The 22,678-nt window shown below is 43.3% G+C and overlaps 1 protein-coding gene across 3 annotated transcripts in view; it reads left to right on the forward strand.

Moving 5' to 3' along the window:
- The window catches only part of MYLK (myosin light chain kinase), a 318,148-nt gene that overhangs the window by 85,947 nt on the left and 209,523 nt on the right, over positions 1–22,678 (forward strand). Inside the window, exon 1 of one of the 3 annotated variants that reach the window (XM_077118123.1) lies at positions 22,400–22,630. The exons of the other annotated variants lie outside the window; for them this stretch is intronic. The gene's annotated coding sequence lies outside the window, so the exon portion shown is untranslated. Of the gene's footprint in view, positions 1–22,399; positions 22,631–22,678 lie in introns of those variants that run through there. 3 annotated transcript variants of the gene reach the window in all.

Raw genomic sequence — 22,678 nt, forward strand, 5'->3', positions numbered from 1 at the left:
CTATATAGGTTGACAGAAATCAGGAGGAGCTAGAGTCAAGAGCCATAAAAATGTCATGCTTGTTGACTCAGTAATCAGAATTCTAGAAATGTACCTTAATGGAATAATTTAGAATAAAGGAAAAGCTATAGACATGAAATTTTGACTCACAATGTTGTTTGTTTTGATGAAATTGGAAATAACCTAAATCATAAGTAACGGGCATGTTACAAGTAAATTATGGCTCATCCACTGATGAAACATTATACAGTCATTATAAACAAGTCTTAGAAAGTAGTGTTCTATAGCGAGGAAACTACGGTCTAGCTTGAAGAAAAGCATGAGACACAAGGCAATGATAATTTCTGTGTGTGTGTGTGTGTGTGTGTGTGAATAAAACTTTGTTTTTAAAAAAGTACATATATAGAAAAAAGACAGAAAACATACAAAAATGGATGGTATCTATGTTAGGAAAAAAATTCATTCATAATCCTATTTAATTAAATTTTCAGAAAATATCATGTTTTTGTTTATGAAGATAGCAGAAGACTTTCAGGTCAGAGTATGTTACAAGGGATTGAGGGGGGCATGGAAATAGCCAGCAGACAATAAAGGGATGAGAACAGATATTATAACATCCCCAATATAATCTAGTATGTGAAATCGTGTGCCAGTTTGAAGCTATTATGTACCCCAGAAAAGCCATGTGCATTAATCCTCATTCAGTGTTGCTGGGTGGGACCTTTCTAATTGTTTCTATGGAGATGTGACCTACCCAGCTGTGGGTAGTAACTTTTGATTAGATGGTTTTCATGGAGATATGTCTCTACCCATTCAAGGTGGGGTTGCTTACTGGAGCTCTTTAAGAGGAAAAAGCTTTAGAGCCACCAGAACCAACCCAAAGAATCAATAAAACAAACAGAACCCTGGGGAAGCTGTTGAAAATTTCTGGAGAGAAAGCTAGCAGACATCACCATGTGCCTTTCCAGCTGAGAGAGAAAGCCTGAACATCATCGACCTTCTTGAACCAAGGTATCTTTCCCTGGATGCCTTAATTTGGACACCCTTATAGCCTTGCCTTAATTTGGATGTTTTTATAACCTTAGAACTGTAAACTTACAACTTAATAAATTCCCCTTTTTAAAAGCCATTCCATTTCTGGTATATCGCATTCCAGCAGCAGGCAAACTAGAATAAATAGCATGAACGATTTCTGGGACTGATGGCATGTGAAGTAGGAGCTTGGCCAGAATAAAGTTGGTCAGAGAAGACATCTTTGAAGTTGCATCTTGTATCTAGATTTATGGAGACTGGAAGTGGGTTAGGAGATACATCCCAGTTACTCTGGACAGTTCCTTTTCCTTCTCAAGAGAAACTTAATTTGGACAATATGTTATGTGATCATTCTAGTCATTGAAAAGGAGGGAGGAGGTATTCTAGGTTGATAACGATTGTTTTCTGGTTGTCTCGAGTACTTATGAGTTGGACAGTTAAGACTGCTGATGTTGAGGTGGGCCCAGCCTGACAGAGACATGGCCCAGGTGTAGTATTAGAATGTAGCCCTGCTTCCTGATTAGTTGCAGGATAGACAAGAATTCCAAGGTTGCCCCAGCATGTGGGTAGAATTAGGCTCCAAAATGATGCTAAGAACCTAAAGTTTATAAGAGACAAATATTTAACTGTAACCAGAAGCTCCTTTTTCCTTTGCATCCTTCCTCGTTTATCCCACAAATATAGTGCATGACCCATTTAAATTTCCAATAAGAAGTAAACCGGGTTGAATAAGAGCAAAGAGTAAATAATTTGCCGGCTGAACCTTTCCCTGTTTGCATACCTTGAAGCAGTTTTCCCTGGAAAAGTTCTTGACTTTTACTTGAAAATCCCAGGTTGTGGCTGGTACAGAAATCATTTAAAATGGTTCTCTTTATTTATTAGTATCTACCCTATGTTCTCATTGCTACTGAGTGCCAAGATGACAATCAGTAATTCTGCTGCAGAGCCAGTAAAGCAGCAGACAATGTTATTTTCAGCTTGCAAATAAATGGGGTGGGACTGGAGGAGGTTGCTTCCCTGTGACCACAGAAGGATTGGTCTGACCTTGAGTGCCTTAATTTCTCCCATGTGCAGCACATCATGGGAAGCCTCAGAGAGAGAATATGAAGCACCTTTCTTTGTAAGGTGTCCCTTACAGACAGCATCATCAGCTCAGGGGTTTCCCAGTCCATATCAAAGCCATATAGATGCAGCTCTTGACATAGGTTAGAAGCTCATTGTACTCATGAACAAACAGATAAGTGCCGCAGGGATTCCTGAAATAAGGAGCCATCTAAATCTTTTGTGCATATTTTGTTCTGTTGTTTGATTGAGGGGCATGGTAGTGAGTATTGGAACAAGCTCTCTTAGACTTTCCTGAACTTACATAAGAAATTGCCTTCTGGAACCTGGATACTGGTTTAAATCTGTAGTTAAGAGAGAAGAGGGAAAGGGTGGTGCAATCGTGGCTCATTCTTGCCTGCCATGACAGGGATTTGGGTTTGATTCCTTCCTGCCCATGCCAAAAAAAAAAAAAAGAAAGAAAAGAAAAGAGAGAGAGAAAAGGGGGAAAGCATTGCTTCACTTGAGAGAGAGTGCTCTGCATTAGAGTCTAGACTATAGAAGTGACAGAAACCTACAGAGATCAGTTGAGAGAGGACACCTGATGCCAGACCACAGCTTCCTAGGGTGACCTTTTAATAAGGGAGCAAATCCTACCATGAAGGCTTAAAGTGAAGCCTGTGTAAGCAAGGTGCTTCTGATCACTTTTGCCTCATTTGGTTTTAGCTGTGTAACACGAAACAGGTGCTGACGATAATGAAGTCAGGGTCCAGAAAGAGAGAGGGATGAGGGATGAGGTCATTAGGAGAGAGAACCGAATCCTGACTAAAGAGATGTAAGGGGGAGCAGGGGTGACCACAAGAGCCCTTCAGTGTGGTGTGTTGAATCTGCCCCCCATCCATCACATGGTGTCTGCAAAGTCCCAGGGGATTACTTTCTCTTAAGAAAAGTCCTTTATTGGGGAATGATAAAAACTATGGTGAGATTAAAAACTGATTCTTTACATTGAGCATTAAAGATAAAGTTTGCAGATCATAACTTTCTGTTAAATGATATGTAACTGTTAGAAATAGGGGTTAGTAATTAGAAATGCATTGTCAATTTATTAGACATACATCTTTTTCTTTATTAGAAAAGTTGCGGATTTATAGAACAGTGATGCATAAAATACAGGATTCCCACATACTGCCCCATCACAATACCTTGCATTGGTGTGAAACATTTGTTACAATTAATGATAGCACATCTTTGTAATTGTACCATTAATTAAAGTTGATGGTTTAAGATTCATTGCTTGTATAGTGTAGTGCCGTGGATTTTTTTTCCTAAAGACTTTCATTCTGTTACCACGTATATTAGTTTGTTAAAGTGGCTGGAATGCAATATACCAGGAATGGAATGGCTTTTATAAAGGAGATTTATTTATTAACTTACAAGTTTACAGTTCTAAAACCATAAAAATTTCCAAACTAAGGCATCCAGAGAAAGATACCTTGACTCAATAAAGGCCAGTGTCTGTCACATGGGAAGGCATGTGGCTGGTGTCTGCTAGTCTGTATTCCTGGTTCCGTTTTTTCCAGCTTCTGATGCCAGTGGTTTCCTCTCTAAGCATCTTTAGGCCTTTCTTAGCTCCTCCAGGACACAACTCTGGGTTCTGGCTTGCTTGGTATCTCATAGGAAGGCACATGGTGACGTCTTCTGGGCTCTGCATCTCCAAATGTCTGTATCTAGGCATCTGCACTCTGTCACCACTCCAGACATCTCCAGATGTTGGCAACTCTGTTCACTCAGTCACCACTCCAGACATCTCCAGATGTTGGCAACTCTGTTCACTCAGACCTTTCTCCAAAATGTTCACTCTTTAGTTAAAAGACTCCAGTAAATTAATCAAGACCTACCTTGAATGGGTAGAGTCATATCTTCATCTAATCAAAACTGCATGTGTCACATCTCCATGGAAACAATCCGATCAAAGTTTCTACCCCACAATATTGAGTCAGGATTAAAAGACACATGAATGCCCCCACAAGGATCAGGGAAAAAGACATGTTTTTTCCTGGGGTACGTAATAGCTTCAAACTGGCACACTATATATGTAATCTCATATATCCCCTTTTAATCATATTCAGATATATATATATCATATCTGTTAATTATTCTCACAGTGTTGGTCTACCATCACCACCCTCCATTACTAAACATTTATATCATTCCAAATAGGAACCTTATACATTTTAAGCCAAAACTTCCCATCCCTATCCCTACTGCATCAGCTGGTAACCTATATTGTAGATACTTACTCTGAGTATGCTTAGTCTAATTGTTCCAGCTCATACAATATTTGTCCTTTAATGTCTGGCTTATTTCACTGAACATGATTTCTTCAAGGTTCATCTACATTGTTGCATGTATCAGAACTTCATTCGTATTTACGGCTCAATAATATTCCATTGTATGTATATTCCATTTTATTTATCCATTTATCATTTGATGGACATTTGTGTTACTTCCATCTTTTGACAATTGTGAATAGTGCCACTGTGGCTTGGTGTCCAAATATCTGTTTGAGCAAGTGCTTTCATTTCTTTTGGGTATATATCTAGAAGTGGGATTGCTGGGTCATAAAATAGTTCTATACATAGCTTTCTGAGGAGCCACCACCTTGGCTACTATTTTACATTCCTGGTAGCAATGAATGAGTGATCTTTTTTCTCCGCATCCTCTCCAAAACTTGTGATTTTCCATTTTTTAATAGCAACCATTCTAGTGGGTGTGAAATGGTATCTTGCAGTGGTTTTGATTTGAATTTCCTTGATGGGTAATAATGTTGAGCATCTTTTCATGTGCTTTTTAGTAATTTGCATATATTTTTGGAGAAATTTCTATTCAAGTCTTTTGCCCTTTTTAAAATTGGGTTGTTTGTCTTTGTTATTAAACAGAGAATTTCTTTATATACCCCAGATATTAAAATCTTTGCCAGCTATGTGGCTTCCAAATATTTTCTCCCATTGTGTAGGTTGTTGTTTCACTTTCATGATTAAGTCCTTTGAGGAAGAAAAGCTTTTTATTTCGATGAAGTGTCACTTATCTATTTTTTCTTTTCTTGCTTGTGCTTTTGTTGTAAAGTATAGGAAACTATTGTGTAATCAATATATTATTACAGGGTGTATTTTTCTTCTTGTTTCTCCTGTTTGGTGTTCTCTGAACTTTTTGGAAGCATATTCATGTCTTTTGCTAAGTTTGGGAAAGTCTCTGCCACTTTTTCTTTGACTATTCCTTCTGCACCTTTCTTTCTGTCTTCTACTTCTGGGATTCCCGCAATGCATATATGGGTGCACCTGACAGGGTTCCATAGCTGTCCTGGGCTATTTTTGCCTTTAATATTTCTTTTTCCTTTTTGTTCCTTTTTGATTTCTAAGTGTCTTGTCTTTAAGTTCACTGATTCTTTCCTCTACCAGCTTCAGTTTGCTCTTGAAACCCTCTGTGGTTTTTTTGGTTGTTGTTTGCTCGCTTTTTTCATTTCAGTTTTTATGGTCTTCAACTCCAGTAGTTCTGTTTGGGTCCTTTAAATAATTTTTCTCTCTTAACTTAGACTCTCATATTGCTTATTCATTGCTTTCCTGATATCCTTTAGTTTTTTTCTCTGTATTTTCCTTCACCTCCTTGAGCATTTTTAAGATCCTCTTTTTAACAGCTTTGTTCAGCATATTCACATTCTCATCTTCTTTGTTGGCTTTTTGGTATTTTTCTCTCTCTCTTTGGATGGGCCATCATTTCCTATTTCTTTGCTCATCGTGTAATCATTTGTTGCACACTGTACATTTTAATTTTGTTGTTGTTGTTGGCATGGGCAGGCTCCGGAATTCGAATATCTGGCATAGCAGGCAAGAACTCTGCCACTGAGCCACTGTTTTGTCCATTTTAATATTTTAAAATGTTAACTCAAAGATTTAATCCCTGAGATATGTTTGTTGGTTTTGTATCCAGGTGGTGATAATACAGATTTTCTTGAACGTCAGCCCTTCTGTCAGGAAGGTATGCCCAAGGTGTATGCAGTGTGCAGGGTTTCCCCTGTCTTTTTTGTCGTCTGTCTTGTCTGGACTTTTACTTGTTGGTTATTTTAACGTTCCTCTGTTTCCCAAGAGACTCTTTTTCTCAGGTGTTTGACACCAGAAGCCTTTGCCTCAGACTGTCCTCTGTAGTTTCTTCTACTCCTTTTGTTGTCTCAAGGTGCTTTTGCTTGGGGGGTGTGTTAGTTAGATTCAGTTGTCAACTTGGCCAGGTGAGCATACCTAATCTTGTTGCTGCGGACATAAGCCAACGAACGGTACGTGAACCTCATCTGTTGCCAATTACATCTGCAGTCGGCTAGGAGGCGTGTCTGCTGCAATGAGTGACGTTTGACTTAATTGGCTGGTGCTTAAATGAGAGATCGCAACGTAGCACAGCCTAGCAGCTCAGCATTCCTCATCTCAGCACCAGCAGCTCAGCCCAGGCCTTTGGAGATGCAGAAAGAAGTTACCCCGGGGAAAGTTGTTGGAACCCAGGGGCCTGGAGAGAAGACCAGCAGAGACCATCTTGTGCCTTCCACGTAAGAAAGAACCTCAGTGGAAAGTAAGCTGCCTTTCCTCTGAAGACCAACAAAATAAATCCCCTTTTATTAAAAGCCAATCCGTCTCTGGTGTGTTGCATTCTGGCAGCTAGCAAACTAGAACAGGGGGCAAATTTAGTTGCGTACTTTCCCAAGTCAGTCTTTATCAGCCAACACAGGGCCAGAGACCCCTGAAGTGGGTGCAGAATGGCCCCAGGTACCTTGTGGAGAGGATCAGGAAGAGCACCAAGAGCTTCCTTGATGGCTCCCCAGAGCTGAATTTCCTGGCCTGCCCCGCACATGTTGCCCCCTGCATCCCTGAGAAAGCACTGCGTCTTTAAATCTCTACTGCCTCCACCCCTTTCCAGGGAAGGATGAAAAAATGGCTGCCTGCAGTGCTGGGCCCCTAGCGATCCAAATTCTATAAACAAAAGCCATGGTCAGTTATTGGCTGTGCCCACACCTGTTCTTTGGGAAGAAGATTTTTATGTCCCCTTCTGTCATGAGAGCTAGCCAGGAACTGGACCCCACTGTGACCTGAAGCAAGAGTGGGGGATGGGCACCGGTAGCTGCCCTGTGGAGAGAGCACTTTATGTTCTTTAGATAATTTATCTGCCTCTTCCTTCTGTCTTCTCTGGATGCTGTATAGTGTTCTTCTGGCCTCAAAATAGTTGTTTCAGACCATTCTTGCCTATTTAATAGTTGTTTTGGTGGAAGAACTGAGTCCTGGAGCTTCCCTAATCCACTATCTTCCCTGGAACTGTAATGATATATTTTTATACATCCGTGGTAGGTACAAGTGCAGAGTACTCTTCTTGTGGCCTAATCATTCACACCTGGAGAGGCCCAGCTATTTGCCTGCCTGGCCACCAAAATTGCCTGGAAGAAAATGTTCTGACATCTAGAATTGCCATTTCAAAGCCTTACAGTGATGGTAAACGAGGAACTTCTCTTCAGAGTCCTATACCAATCTTGTTACTGTAGGAGAGGGAGTTCGTTTAACACCCAACAAATGCTGCAGCCATGTTCCTGCTCTAGGCTGAAGGTAAGAAACTTTGCTTTTGTGTTGGCTGAGTGTCCGGAACAGTGCGCAGACTTTTGGGTTCACTAGTGGTAAAATGTGAAGGGATTGAAGCTTTTAAACTTTCCATCCCACTTTCCTAGCCCCTGGGGCTGTATTTTTCTGGGCTTTCCTCTCTCATTAATCTGGCTTCTCCAATAGGATCTCAGGTTCCCTGAAGTTCAGCCCTAACCTCACGTCCTCAGTATCTGTGCCCTTGGGCCACGTCTGAGTCCAGCCTACTTAGTGGTTGGCGGTGGCTAATTGATTTCTCTGGCCTCACAATAGCAGCCTGTGCTCTCCTCTCTGGCTTATCCCTCGTGTGGAAGTGGCCTCCTGTTTCTGAGAGAGGGTTGCAAGGGAACATGTGCTTTTTCCTTCCCTCTAGGTATACTTCTAAGCAGAGGCTCTCAGTTGGCCATTCCATTTTTTCCCATGCCTTCTTTAGGTTTCCAGGTTTCACCATTTTCTTCTTAGTCCCACTAGAGAGCGTGTTCTGTAGTGGATAGAAGAGGAGATGCTTCAGTGAAGTCTGATGAGGAAGAGGTAGACATGGTTGGTGGAAAATGAGACCATAAGAGAACATGTCAATCTCTGTTATGTCCCATTTTGTAAAAGTTGTATGTTCTCAGCAACATAATTGATTCCCCTGAAGCACTGAGATGCTGAAACCAGAGTTTGTACTTTGTGAGAGAGGTAGGCAGTTTCCCAAGGGCCTCCAGCTGCAGCCGAGTGTGAGGTTTTTCACAGCCAAGGATCACAACAGCCGTGGGACTGTCTAGATGCACATGCAGCCTTAGCACAGGCAACACACTGGTGCTCGAGTAGTTTCACCTGCTTCCCCAAATGAGCAGGAGAGGGAAGATGAGAGGTGGCGACCTGCCAGCCCCCAGATGGTGCCCTGGGTGTGTGCCTAGAAGAGATACGAGAGGTATCATCCCTAGGTGGCAGCTCTGTCATGAGCTGGGGTCGGAGTTAGAGCATGAGGCCGAGGTGGTGTGGACTTCAGGCAGTGCAGCTTGAGAGAACCGTAACTGGAAGAGAGACTCCAGCTACGTGCAGATCCACCCAGGGGTATCTGGCACGGTGTGGGTGAGAGTGGGGGTACTGGACTGGGAGGGAGTCAGGCAGCCAGGCGAGTATGACCCCTCTCCCTGTCCGGAATTCTGCTTCTTCCGTAATGGGCTGAGGCTGCCTGAGGTCCAGGGCCTTCCTCACAGGTGAAGTGAGGAGTGCTGGCCTTTTTAAGACTGCTGCCCGAGCCTCGGCCTTCTCTAACTCCTCTAACTCCTGTCTCTTCATCCTGTAACGCCATGATTCCTCTCTCCCAAAATATAAATCCCCACGGGGGCCAGCACTGAGTGGGATTTGGCACCTGTTGTATCCCAGCAGCTAGCCTGGCACAACAGGTGCTTCAGTATTTGAAGAGTGATTGAAAGCAATAGTCATTTCCTCATTTTGTATTTGATTTTTAGCTCCAGGGCCCCTTTAATCTGTCATGTCACAGCTCCACAGTTGTTCCACTTGGGTTGGGGAGATGGTAATTGTTCCATTGGTCTGTCAGAAATGAAGCAGGGAAGGCTGAGGACCTGAGCCAGCCCTAGCCTAAGATTGGGGCCCAGAGAATCCCCGACTCAGAAAACACCAGCTCCAGCCCCAAGAACACCCCATCCACCTGTAACGCCCCAGAGGGTGGCAAGCCACAGATTGAACTTTACATCCAGAGAGTGGTCCCTTTGATCGGGAGGGGCAAATGGGAGCAAATGGAGAACATGGGCAGTGTGAAGTCTAGAAGTGGGGTGTGTGCCCCCTCCCTCCCTGTAGGGTGGATCTCATGATGTTGTGATGATTCAGTGTCTGCCACTGTGTTGCAACCTTCCACCTTATTTACCTTGTGGTAGGCATTGTCGGTGCTCAGCAGGCACACAGAGATGGGTGTAGACAGACTATGAGCTCTGACCCTCAGGTCAGGGTTCTTCCTGCTATGCTGGGAGCACAAACATGATAAACACATGATTGATTGGCCCAGCTGATCAGTATGGGAACCCTAATGGATGAAACCATTCTAGGTAGTCAGGAGGGAGTCACATCTCTGTATATTTCTGTCCTGCTGTAGAATGGGCCTATCAGACAACACCAGGGATCTGCAAGAAAATTCTTATAGATGCGAACTAGGAAGAAGTTAACAAACTTCTGAGATTTCCTTGCAGAGGGGTGTGCATGCTTGTGGCTTTTTGCTACTGTGCGTATGTTCTGCTTCCTGGTATATCACGCTTAGCTAATCACTAGCAGACTGACAAGCTGCTCTCAGGACCAGAAGCAAATGGCGATTGTCAAGTTCCCATAGCATGCTCCCCTACTCACTGTGAGAGGCTTAGGATGGCTAATCTGAGCTGCTGTCTGGAGAACCAAGTGTGTGAGTGCCTCTGTAGCTGCTCAAACTCACAGAGAGGCAGAATGGATTTGCACATAAGATTATAAATTGTATGTGTGGATATTAGAGGTCTTCTAATTCCTGAGAGTTTAGGATATTTCCCCAGGCCCCCACTGTTAACAGAACCTGCCCCTGAAATTCAGTGGCCCTGGCCTTAAACCAGTCCTTTCTGGGCCTTGGTTTTCTCATCTGTAGAAGGAGAAAGTGAACAAAGGCCCTTTTGACTTTTGTGGCTGAGTGTAACCTAAGTGGCAGACCAGGAAAGACAACAGGATGCTGTCCTCTGCCCCAGTCTCAGCTATTCTCTGTGGCATTTCTAAATGTGACATTGTCATCAAGAATTTAAACCTTGAAGACAGAGACCTGGGTTCAGGTCCAGCTAACACTGAGTAGTTGCTGCTTATTAGCTTTGAGACCTCAAGTATATTCCTTAACAGGAGAGTCTTTTCTTTATCCTTAAAATAATACCTATCTTACAGAGTTGCTTTGAAAATTAAAGAGAACCTTCAATACAGTATTTACCCCCACCCCCATCCCAGTAAGCATTCAATGAATGGATTATTTTTGTAAGTAACAATAAATATTGTGGTTTATAGTTACTTCACTTGTCTGGACTTTAGGTTTCCGCCCTGTAAGATAAAAAGGCTGGTTTAGACCAGTGCCACCTCAAAGGGCAACAGAGAAAGAACATGGATTTTGGAAGTAGGGGCTTGAAGTATATAGCCTGAAGCAGTTTGCAGAAAGCATAGCATTTCTTTGGAGTCCTATGGTTATTTTTAATTTCTACTTAAATTTGGTTTTCTATCCAATAATGTATTGGTTTTAATATAAAATGCCTCCCCCAAATATTTCAGTAAGGTTTTTAGGATAGGTGGCCTCAAGTATCCCCAAAGGGTACTCAGTTGCACCCCTCTGGGGATAGAGCAGGACTGGATAGTTTCTAACGTTCTCCCCAGTTTTGACATTCTGAATTCCCAGAGTGAGTCTCCTTCACAAAGGACCTAAAGTTGGCTTGGTTTCTGAGGAACCCAAGAGAGGCAGGCTTCCCCTGGACCCTGCCCCTAGTGGAACTCTAGGCAGAACTAGGTGGGGGTGGAGACAGCAGGAGGGAGGGAGAGGTCACAGCCCCTCCACAGTGAAAAGGCTCCAGGAAGAGCCTGACTTTTGGTCCCTGGGCTGATAAGCCTGGTTGGTTTGGGATGACAGCCTTCCACTGTCCTTAGGTGAATTCCAGGAAGCAATAAGCCCTTGTTTCTCAACCCCTGCTGGAGGCTGGCCTGGGGGAGGACCCCTCCTGTCATGGGAGGGTGGGTGAGGGCAGGAGTGAACTGTATGTGGTAACCAGGTTTGTCACACTTTGCCAAGAACTTTCCTAGCAGTTCTAATGCAGCACCCAGGCTGAGGTTGTGAGGTTGTGCCCAGCCAGTGTAGGAGAGTCAAGGGAAGTGGGGAGAAAAGCAGTAAGCCTCTGGGGGAAAGCACAGAGATTTGTAGCCTATGGATGGGAAGAGAAAGTGAACTCTCTTGTGACAGCGTCTGTGTGAATCAGGAGAGGTATATCTACAGGTGGTGATGTCACCCCTGCAGTCTTTTGTCAGAGATTAGCCAGGTCTCCCTCTGTCTCTCAAATCTGAGGAACTGAAATGAAGTCATCCATTTGAATAGGACAAATAAAAGGGGCTTTCCCTTGGCAAGATATTAACTACATGGGTCAAATTTGTACCCCCCAGAAATCATTGCATTAGAATCTAAGGGAATATCACAAAATATGTTATGCTGGAGATTTCTTTTGGGGATGGTATTTATTATAATAAAAATTCACATACCTTGATACATTCTCCCTGATCGTGTTACCAAATTGTGCTTCGGATTTGGAATTCAGAAAGACTAAATTCCAGTTTATGCTTTCTTAGCTATGTGACCTTGGTCTTTGAACCTCAGCTTTCCCATCAATGAAATGGGGTTAGTATTACAAACTCAGAGGAATGTTGTACAGTTAAAGTGAGATCTTGATTAGGAAAGTATTTAGGAAGTTAAATCGGTAGCTAGATGTTAAATTTTTAAGAGAGAACCTTTTTGGTAGCCTTAGCTCAGAGGACGGAGTCTCAACTCCGTTACTATTATCTAGGCCCTTGTTTTAGTTTCCTAGGAAACTAAAGCCTAGGAAGCCTAGGAAGGCTGCTTAAAGCAAATTACCATGAAATAATTTGATTTAAGCAATGGGAATTTATTTGTTTACAGTTAGAATCCAGGAAAATGTTCAAATTAAGGCACCATCAAGGTGATACTTTGATACTTTCTTCCTGAAGACAGGCTGCTGTCAATCCTTGGCTTCTCTGCCACATAGGAAGGTATATGGTAGTGTCTGCTGGTCTCTCCCTTCTCTTCTGGGTTTTGTTGCTTTCAGCTTTTTGCTCCTGTGGCTTCCCCTCTCCCCCATGTCCTACCCATTATGTTTATAAAGGACTCTGGTAAAAGGATTAAGGCCCATCCTGATTGAGGTGGGTCTTACACCTTAACTGAAGTAGCCTTGTCAAAAAAATCCTACTTAAAATGGGTCCACACCCACAAGAATGGATTAAATTTAAGAAAATGTTTTCCTGGGAGACAGGTAGTGTCAAACCACTACAGTCCTTCACAATGCAGTCTAATCAGTTTAATGATTGTATTCCCCGAACTCTTTCTTGTCTCTTTACCAGGTGAATTTTCTTACCCTCATGTACGTGTACAACATCCCTCCATCCCCACCCAAGCTCAGCTCTGTACTGTGTGTGTATGTCGTATACCTCCTTAGATCGTCATGGTCCCTTCTGTATGCCTTGCAAACTTCAGAGATCTTTGCTTCCATCTTTACATTGGTCTGCTCTGGGCCCCAGTTCCCTTATCTATAAAGTAAGATTATTAGACTAGATAATTTAAGTTCCCTTCCAGCCCTGACATTTTGGGACTCAGCCATATTCCTGTGTGAATACTAAGCTAGAATTTGGGAAGGTGAAAGTGTTGTATGCAGTTTAGCCAATTACAAATAATTCATTAAAATAACTGAAAACAAGAGCATCAATTAGTAATCTACTCTTTGTGATAGGTATGGCAATATTTGCAGCAATATTTAAATGAATTAGAACACCTAGTGTTCTAGTTTGCTAGCTGCCAGAATGCAACACACCAGAGATGGATTGGCTTTTAATAAAAGGGGATTTATTTTGTTAGTTCTTCATAGGAAAGGCAGCTAACTTTCCACTGAGGTTCTTTCTTACGTGGGAAGGCACAGGATGGTCTCTGCTGGCCTTCTCTCCAGGCCCCTGGGTTCCACCAGCTTTCCCTGGGGTGACTTCTTTCTGCATCTCCAAAGGCCTGGACTGAGCTGCGAGTGCTGAGATGAGGAATGCTGAGCTGCTTAGGATGTGCTATGTTGCGGTCTCTCATTTAAACACCAGCCAATGAATGAATGAAGTCAAACGTCATTCATTGCAGCATGCACGCCTCCTAGCCGACTGCAGATGTAATTAGCAACAGATGAGGTTCACATACCGTTGGCTTACATCCTCAGCAACAAAACTAGGTATGCTCACCTGGCCAAGTTGACAACTGAATCTAACTAACACACCTAGTGATTCTTCATACCTTATTCTAAGTATTGTTAGAAATTCCTGTACATATTAGAGTTACAAAATAGTGAGTATTTTAAGTACCCACCTTATGTTAGCTACTTGAAGTTGCCTCTAATCTCCATGCAAGCCTATAAAGCAGGTCTTTAATTCTTCATTTCCACATGGGGAAATTGCTTAGAGGTATTAAGTAAATCACCCAAGTTCATTCAGCTACTGAATGGCAGAGGGAGGACTTGAATCCAGGTGTAACTGACTGCAAAGCCTGTGATGTGACAACAATGCGGAAACAACACTCAGTTTCCCCTTGCACGTACGTGTTTTGTTATTAGTGTCCTTGAACTTGTGGTTACTCCAACTGTTTATGATACAGTTCTGGGCTTGACCTCCGCTTCATTCCCCTTCTGGTTGCACTTGCCCTCTTTTCTCAGTGCTGAGCATAGGAGGAAGGAAAACTAAAAATCCATAATGCTGTTTACCAGGCCTTTGGCTTCATGCCCGTGGAGGCAGATTGTGGTGTTGGAACTAATTAGAAAAGAACTGCACACTCACATCTCAAGGCCCGGAGCCTGTAGAAATTGGTAAACCAGGTTGGCTTGTGCCTTCTTTTCTTTTACTTGTGCCTTTTCCTTTGCTCTGTCAGATGAGGGAGGATTTGGAAAAGAGACACCCAGTGGACCTCTAAGTAAGAGAGACTCAAGTTCACCCAGGCTTTGCTAGACTGAGCAAGATGAACAGAGTTAACTGCCTCGGGTCCCAGAAGGTTCTGCAGGAGCTTGGGATGGCTTAGGCTGGTGGTAGTCCTCAGACTCAGCCTTCGTTCTTAGCATTCCACCTCACTGCAGCCCTCCTGTCAGTAATGCCATTCCTGCCTCCCCTTACCTTGGGAGACACTGCTCCAGCTCAATGTCTGAGGCTGTCACTTGGAAAGACAAGGGTTCCCACAGAAGTACCCTCTGGTTCTCTCTTCAGATCAGCCAAGCATTAGTCCAGCCATGGAGTTGATATTTTCCCAGAAGAAATAGGTCATGGGTCACCAGCATCTCCCCTAATCTGTGTGAAGAAGAGCAGGGCTATGTCCTAGCCAGACCTGGGCTGGTTCTGCTCACAGCTCTCTTGGATCTGTGCACCCAGAATCTAAAGGCCCCCCTAGAACAGTATCCTCAGGGCCTCTGCCTCAGTTATCCTCAATTTGCCAACTCCCTGCAGGAAGCTGAGGGGCAGTATGTGTTTCAGGCAAACTCAGAAAGAAGGGATGGGTCAGAGCACTCTAAGGCTAGAGAAGCTGCTCAGAGCCCCCTCCTGAGAGGGTGTGCTGGTTTAAAAGTACTATGTACCCCAGAAAAGCCATGTTTTAATCCTGATTCAATCTTGTGGAGGCAGCTATTTCTTTGAATACTGATTCAATACTGTAGTTTGGAAATTTTGATTAGATTATCTCCACGGTGATGTGGCATGCCCAATTCTGGGTGTGACCTTTTGATTAGATGGAAATGTGACTCTACCATTTCCAGGAGGGGCTTGATTAGTTAACTGGAGTCCTTTAAAAGAGAAAACATTTTGGAGAGAGTATAGAACAGAGACAGGGACGTTTAGAGATGCTTGGAGCACAGCAGACATTGCCATGTGCCTTTCCGTGAGATGTTAAGCAAGCCAGAACCTGGAGAGAGCCAAGGGAAGCCAAGAGATGAAGACCAGTCCTGGAGAAGCAAAGTGAGGAGCCCCCACGGGACCAGTGGCTGAAAAGCAACAGAGCCCAGGAGCAAGGGACCAGCAGATGCCAGCCATTTGCCTTCCCATCCGACACAGGTGTTCCAGACCCATTGGCCTTTCTTGAATTAAGGTGTCTTTCCCTGGATGTCTTAGTTTGGGCACTTTTTGGGGGGTGGGGGGTACATGGTCCAGGAACCAAGCCCAGGTTCCTGCATGGAAGGAGAGCATTCTACCACCACTGAACCACCGTGTGCCTTAGTTTGGACATTTTTATAGGCTTAGAACTGTGAACTTGTAACTTATTAAATTCCCCTTTTAAAAGTCATTCCATTTCTGGGGTGGGCAATGGTGGCTCAGTGGCAGAATTCTTGCTTGCCATGCCAGAGACCTGAGTTCGATTCCTGGAGCCTGCCTATGTAAAAAAAAAAAAAAGAAAAAAAAAAGTCATTCCATCTTTGGTATATCACATTCCAACAGCTTAACAAACTAATACAGAGGGATATGATAAAAATCATGGGACATTCTTCCTTCTTGGGTCTCCCTTTCCATTGAAAAAGAGAAGAAGGTCAAGATAGACATGTGGCAGACAGGTGACACTTTTAACTCCTCTCCTTCCCCGTTCTGGGTCTCTCTCCATCCTGACATTGCTTATCAACATCATGCCCATAGTGCTGTTAACTTTCCAAACCTACCAACTATCTCTTCTGTCTTTACAACTTCCTAACCAAGATTCTAGTTCCAGAATAATTAAAATTGCTAAGTGTTGGCTGAATCAGGAGGGTAATGGTGGTGATAGATGAAGCGGTAGAAAAAAAGGAATATATACCTTTTGCTTTAGGGATGAATTACATTCCCCAACTCCCTGCTCCATTAATTCCCCTGTTAATATTTGCCACTTTGCTAAGGAATTAAGTAAGTCACCTTAAGTATATCTATCCTTGCCATTTGCTGTAGTTATGGTCTATGAAGTCACTATGAACTCTGAATTAGTAAATACTGAATCATTGCTCCTAAGTGAAGTACAGGGGCTTAGGTTCCTGCCAGCCTCTGGTCACCACATTTTTGTCAACCCATCAATTCATAACCTTGTTTTACATGTTTCTATTTAAAGACACCTTATTTAATATCTGTTGTTGATCCATCAACATTGAACTCATGACCAATGGCACTATAACTTATGCCTGAACAAAGCTTCTCTAAGCCACATATTTCCTCTGTCAGGCAAATCATAGCCTTCTTGTACTTAGAAACATAAGACAGCATATGCTTGGGGCCATTTTAAACAGTGAAATCACCAGCAAAAAAGCATAAAAATGGGAAAAGTATGGCACTAAATATAATGCTAAAAGGACATTTGTTTACAGTATGGGCACTGAAGCAAGAAAGCAGAGCATTGCCTTGTTCAACATCTGCTGGGAACATGTATATGTCAATGCAAATTTTTTTCACTGCTCTGCATATGTTCATGAATGACTACAAAAGTGCCACAAGTATTGATTTGGAGGTTACAAATAAATTTTAGCTAGTAGGCAAATTCATAAATATGGAATCCACAAATAATGAGGATCAAATGTACTTGGGCCAATGCCTGATATATAATAAGTGCTCTAGAAACAGTAGCTATTATATTTATTTTTTTTCTTCTTTCTTCCCTCTGGGATTTTCTACAGCTCTTCCAGTAGCCCCTCTCTTGACAGACCTCATCAAATCAGAGAGCTTGATCTGGGAGCCCAGAGGCTGATAGCTTGGCCAACTGCATAGGCAAGCATTTTCCTAGCTCATTTTCCTGGCTCAGTCTTCATGGCCTGTGCTAATGTCTCACAGGTATGCCTCTGGCTTCAAGTGCACTTGCCTGATTTCACCTGCCAGGCACTGTGGGGCCTATCAGTAGAGAGGAGTTGCCTCCTCTTCCAGGTCCTGCAGTGTTTTTTTTTAATGTTGCAGAATTTTATATTCATTTGCATATATGTATATATTACTCTTTTCAATGAAAGGTGATTTGCTAAATATATAACTCATGAGATTTAACTTTTCTAAATATTGAGACTTTCTGAATATAAATTCACAATAAATTCACAGTGAATCTTGTGGTGGGTAATGTCCATGATGTACAAGTATAAAGTTCTTTCATGAACTACGACACATGTTCAACGCTATTAGAAGGTATTAACAATAGAGGGGCACATGAGAAAAAGTGTACTTATTGCAAACTATGGACTATAATCAACAGCAATATTTCAATACCCTTTCATCAGCAGTAACAAACGTACTATACCAATACTATGCGTCAGGGGATAACAGGCATGGGATTGTTTTAGTTTGCAAGCTGCCAGAATCCAATATACCAAAATTGAAACGGCTTTTATAAAGGGAATTTATTAAGTTGCAAGTTTATAGTTCTAAGCCTTTAAAAATGTCCAAACTAAACATCTAGGGAAAGATAACCCTAATTCAAGGAAGGCTGAAGGGTGAGGAACACCAGTCTGCTGGGTAATTCTATGGCTAGGGGAAGTCATGTGGCTGACATCTGCTGGTCCCTTGCTCTTGGGCTCCATGGCTCTCAGCCTCTGGTCCTGTGGGGGTTCCTTACTTTACTTCTCCAGGGCTGGCCTTCATCTCTTCATTTCCCTTGGCTCTCTCCAGGTTCTGGCTTGCTTAACATCTCATGGCATTGTCTGCTGGGCTCAAAGCATCTCCAAACATCTGTGTCTTTCTTTTCCAAGTATTGACATCTGTGTCAGCTCTGCTCTCTCCAAAATGTTTCCTCTTTTAAAGGACTCCAGTAAACTAATCAAGACCTACCTGGAGTGGGTGGAGTCACATCTCCATCTTATCAAAAGGTCACTCTCACAGTTGGGGACGCCACACCTCCATGGAGATAATCTAATCAAGGGTTTCCACCCTACAGTGTTGAAACAGGATTAAAAGAACTGGCTGCCCCCACAGGATTGAATCAGGATTAAAACATGGCTTTTCTGGGGTACAGAACAGCTCCAAATTGGCACAGGGAGGATTTGGGTTTTCTTTTTAATTTTTATTTCTTTTCCAGAGTAATGAAAATGATCCAATATTGATGATGGGGTTGTATGCACCACTATGTGATGATACTGTGAGCTAGCAACTGAATTTTTCAGATGGTTTGCATGGTGCGTGAATATATTTCAACAAACTGCATTAAAAATAAAAAAATAAAAAATAAATTCATGAATTAAAAAAATATATCATTCGTCAGACCATGAATTTGAATTTAGGAGTCTAGAAATATGGTCAACATAGATGTTTGTGTTTATTCTGAACACAAGAGCCAGAAAGAAAGAAAGAGTGAAGCAAAGAAGGATCCCAGTGAGTGTAAATGAAGGAAAAATGAAGTGTAGGTGGTTTGAGGATTAATGGAGCTTTTTTTGGTTGACGGCCTGCACTATCTTGTCCCTGCTGTGGGTTTGGCTCCCCCTGCTGGAGCCTCTCCTACCTGCCCACATGCCCTATGGAGAGCTGCAGCAGTTTTGGAGACACAGGCGCTCTAAAACGGGAAGTTTCCAAAAGGCCATTGTAAAGAGGACCAGAGAAGGGAAGTGGCTTTTTTAAGGCCACACACCTGGTGAGAAGTGGAGTCATAGTGAGCTCCAGAGTCATTGAGTCCCCTGCTGGATTTCACCCTCTGGAACTGCTTCTTTATTTCTCCTGTGGCTCCTTCCTTGGTCAAGGCTGCTTTTGTCCTCCGAGCGTCTGACGGAAGTCTTAAAATAGCAGCAGCAGCTGTCACACATACACACCATGTATTGAGCATGCACACACATGCCCCATGTTTTGAGCATGTGCTCTGTGCCCTGCCCTGGCCTGGGACGGGCTGCTGGCCGTCTGCATTGCTGACCTGCATAACAGTCCCTCATGGTAGGTTCATGTATGATTACTGCCCCTCTCACCAATGAGTAAACTAACACTTTCAGAGATTGTCATCTGTCTAACAGTTGAGCAGCAGAGAGGGTCATGACTGCCAGCCTGTTTCCTCCCTCCCAGGTGTTCTGGGGACGGGAGCTTTGAGCTCTGTTCCTGTTCCCTGAGTCAGTTTCCTGGTCTCAGCTGGACTGAGGGGTGGTGGGGCTGCCCCTGCCTGAGTACTCACATTGCTCATTTCGTGGGCTTTTAGAAAGAGGGCACAATTGGTCTCACTGAGCAGAATGGAAGGAGGAAGCATGGTATGTGAGAAGGGCATGGTAGTGACAGGAGTTGGATAAACACACTTGAGACCCCAAAGTCACTTCTGTAGGGGTGATCACCTGATGTTGGAATAAGTGAACTTTAGGTTTATTGCTAGATCACGTTAAGAATGGACATTTTGTTCATTTACTTATAATCAGGGTTCTGGTTCTGGCTTTGGTTTCTTTTTGCATATGATTTTTGTTGCAGAAGACTTCTCTCAGCCTGTTCTCATTAAATCCCAAATTAAGCAAGAATCCCAGCAGAAAGAGAGCAACTCCAGGAGACCAGACCTCGCTGGTTTATGCTGTGTGTGTGGCTGGGTGTGCTTATTTGATTTGATCTGTGTGCGTATGTTGTGTCCCCTTTTAAGAAATTTTAAAAATAACTCTCTGCCAAAGATGTGGGCACTCAGGGTTGTGTGCTGCTGAGCAGATGCCCTCCTCCCACTCTTGGTCTGTCTCTCTGCTGATGTGGCCTGGCTGACGTGGGCAGCTATACTGCCTGCAGAGCCCAGCTTCTTCTTTAATGTGTTTTTCGAGAAGAAAAGCCCAGGAAGCCATGGGGATGGGCAGGCTGCCTGTTGGCTCTGAGCAGAACTCTGCTGTCAGGGATGAGAGCAGTCTGGCTTTGCCTACTTTCACATGAGAACCCAGGGTCTGGGATCTGAATCACTCAGGGATGCCAAAAAGAAGCCCTATTTGTGTACCCAGGGCCAGATATGATTATACCCATTTCACAGACAGGAAGACTGAGAAGCAAAGATATGAAGGATGCACTTGAGTTATATGCCAGGTATAGAGCTAGGACTGGCATCCATGTGTCCAGAGCCAAATACCTGTAGGTGTAGAGGGGTAGATTTTTCATCATTGTGACCTGTTGTCCTGCTCCTTTCCCTACGTCCACAAGATTCTCCATATAACATAATAAAATGAAGTTACAGTTTGGAAATGACTTTTCATCTTTTTTTTTTGAAACCAAATTCCTATTCATTCATCCATTCCACAAGTATTTGTGAAGAACTTACTATGTGCTCATTAATATTGTAGGGATTGTGGTACGGTGGTGAGCAACACACACAGTATCTGGAACCTGGGGGAGCTTACCACCCACTGGGGGAGACAGATGTTAATCTAATAGCCATATAAATACCTGCCTGCCAACTATGATGAGACCCGGCCTAGTCTCAGTGGGACCAGAAGTCTTTGTTCATTGTTTCTAATCAGCCATTTTCTACTTGGGTAATTGTCTTTTTTTTTAAATTTTTATTTTCTAGCCTAAGTATAGGAATTAAAAGTTTTTTTCTTTGAAACTTCCTGCAAGTTCTTGTTGCATTTGACTGATTTTTCAGGTTGTATTTCTCCCCACCTGTCCACCACCAGCTGTTCCTGTTCGCTTAGTGTCACCCATAGATTTGACAGGTGCACATTCCATGTTTTTACCAAGTTATTGCCTAAAAGAAGTCAAGTTAGATATTTGATTCACCCTCTTCCCCACCTACCCTTTAAAGCCACACACCAGCACTCCTATAAAACCAGTTTTACCAACCCCTTTCGGAGCCCATGAGGACCAGACTATTTTTATAATAAGATGCTTGCCTTTTTCACTCTCATTCTCTCTCAAGTGTACAGTGGAATTTTCCAATAGCACAAGCACTGTGGTATCATAACAGAAGGCAGAAGCAGATAGGAAAATTCAGGTGACTTCTGTTAAGCCAGGTATTAAAGAAGTTTGTGAAAATACAAAACAATTCTTTTTATTAACCTTTTTCTGTTTTGGAAAATATAGTTGATTTCTTTTAAAAATGTTGTGTTAATATATAATGTTAATATTTCTGTTCTAATTTCTAACATAGTATCAATAGCTATCATCCAGAAACAAAATCTCTTTAGAATTTCAATGATATTTAGGAGTATAGAAGGGCCCTGAGAAGAGAAATTTGAGAATTGCCGAGCTAGAGGGAAGAGGTGTCACTTAGATGGTATGAGAATACCAGTAACTCAAGAATCAGACATGACCCAATGGAAATACTTAAATTCATGTCATTCTTGATTCAGATGTTCACAGGCAGATGTTTTGGCCCAGGGTGTGAGTTGCCTGGGATGAAACATTCCCTTGAAATTGTGGAAATGCCTCCTCTAGCCCTTAAGGGGAGAGCCTGGGCTGGATACCACCTTGCTACCCCATTTTAGAGGTTTGCCCCAGCATAGCTCCTGAGACCCTCCAGGGGTCAAGACCAGTGCTGCAAGCTCCTGTACATGGCTTTGAACAGTCTGTGGACCCTGCTTCAACGTCAGTCCTGTTCCTCAAGAGCATCGCAGCACGGGAGTTCTCCATCCATCTGCTTTCCAGGATTGCTTCCCGCTCTAGGGATCATAAACAGGGCTTCAGTTTAAGGAGGAAGGATCTGGGGTTCAGGAGGCAGATCTCCTATGAGCCTTGGGTGGTAACCTCAGGCCAGATGTGCCAAGGCATCCCAGGCCAGATGTGGAGTTGGGGATGTGCCCAGCCCCTCCAGAGACTCAGCTCTTTGCTTGAACGAGTCCTCCTTTGCGCCACTCCGATTGGAATCTGCAGCTCGGAACAAGTAAAAACCTGTGAGCTTCCTCCCCTGCTTCCTCTGGGACTCCGTTGAGAGCCTCTGCAGCCGGCAGCCAGAGGTTTCAAAGGTCACCCCAGCTGGGCGGATTAGAACAACAGATCTTCTGGACCGGGTGAAGTTGGCTGCCCAGTGGAAGGCAAGTTGCAACATCTGTGAGCAGAGTCAGAACAAAAGCCCCTTAACTTTTTCAATCTGGCCTGGGCTCTGGGGCGTCCCCTGTTCTCCCTCCCCAGCTCCGGTTTACTCCCAATTCTCCAGACGGACCTTGAACAGGAATCTCTGCATATAGTGGTGAAGCGTGGCTGTCCACAACGTCCTGACTCATGTGAGCGCTGGCCAGGGAGAGGCCACGGTAAGGCGTCTCCGGTCACTGGTCTGTGGCCCTGCCCCACTGGTTAGC

The sequence above is a fragment of the Tamandua tetradactyla genome, chromosome 10, assembly GCF_023851605.1.
Source record: "Tamandua tetradactyla isolate mTamTet1 chromosome 10, mTamTet1.pri, whole genome shotgun sequence".
Taxonomy (NCBI): domain Eukaryota; kingdom Metazoa; phylum Chordata; class Mammalia; order Pilosa; family Myrmecophagidae; genus Tamandua; species Tamandua tetradactyla.